Source organism: Cucurbita pepo, unplaced genomic scaffold (assembly GCF_002806865.2).
Source record: "Cucurbita pepo subsp. pepo cultivar mu-cu-16 unplaced genomic scaffold, ASM280686v2 Cp4.1_scaffold011482, whole genome shotgun sequence".
Classification (NCBI taxonomy): domain Eukaryota; kingdom Viridiplantae; phylum Streptophyta; class Magnoliopsida; order Cucurbitales; family Cucurbitaceae; genus Cucurbita; species Cucurbita pepo.
Genome location: NW_019657356.1, coordinates 1 through 367, shown reverse-complemented (window position 1 = coordinate 367; position 367 = coordinate 1). Strand labels below are relative to the sequence as shown.

Below are 367 nucleotides of genomic sequence, written 5' to 3'. Positions count from 1 at the left end.
GATGCTGTTGATGGGAAGCAAGCACGGAGGACAAATTCCTCAAGTCCACTGGGAGAACTTTTTGACCACGGTAATATTTCTATTTTATTTTTTATTCCTCCTTGTTCATGTCTCTCCAGCTTTTTAATGGCTCACCGAAGTTCAATGTTTAAGAAAATGTTGTTTTTGTGCTTCTTTCTCTCTTCCAGGATGCGATGCACTTGCGTGCGCGGTATGTATCTTAACACATGGTTGCTGTATTTTTCTGGCCTTCCCGCATTTATATATTTTTTTGTTTCTTGGTGGTGATACCAGTTTGAAACCTTAGCATTTGGGAGCACCGCCATGTGCGGAAGATCTTCATTCTGGTTCTGGGTACTTTCAGCTG

The 367-nt window shown here is 41.7% G+C and overlaps 1 long non-coding RNA gene across 1 annotated transcript; it reads left to right on the top strand.

The window, feature by feature from the left end:
- LOC111787343 lies at positions 1 to 367 on the top strand. Its single transcript, XR_002813958.1, has 3 exons — positions 1 to 70; positions 189 to 211; positions 295 to 367. It is a non-coding gene; the product is annotated as an uncharacterized LOC111787343 (long non-coding RNA).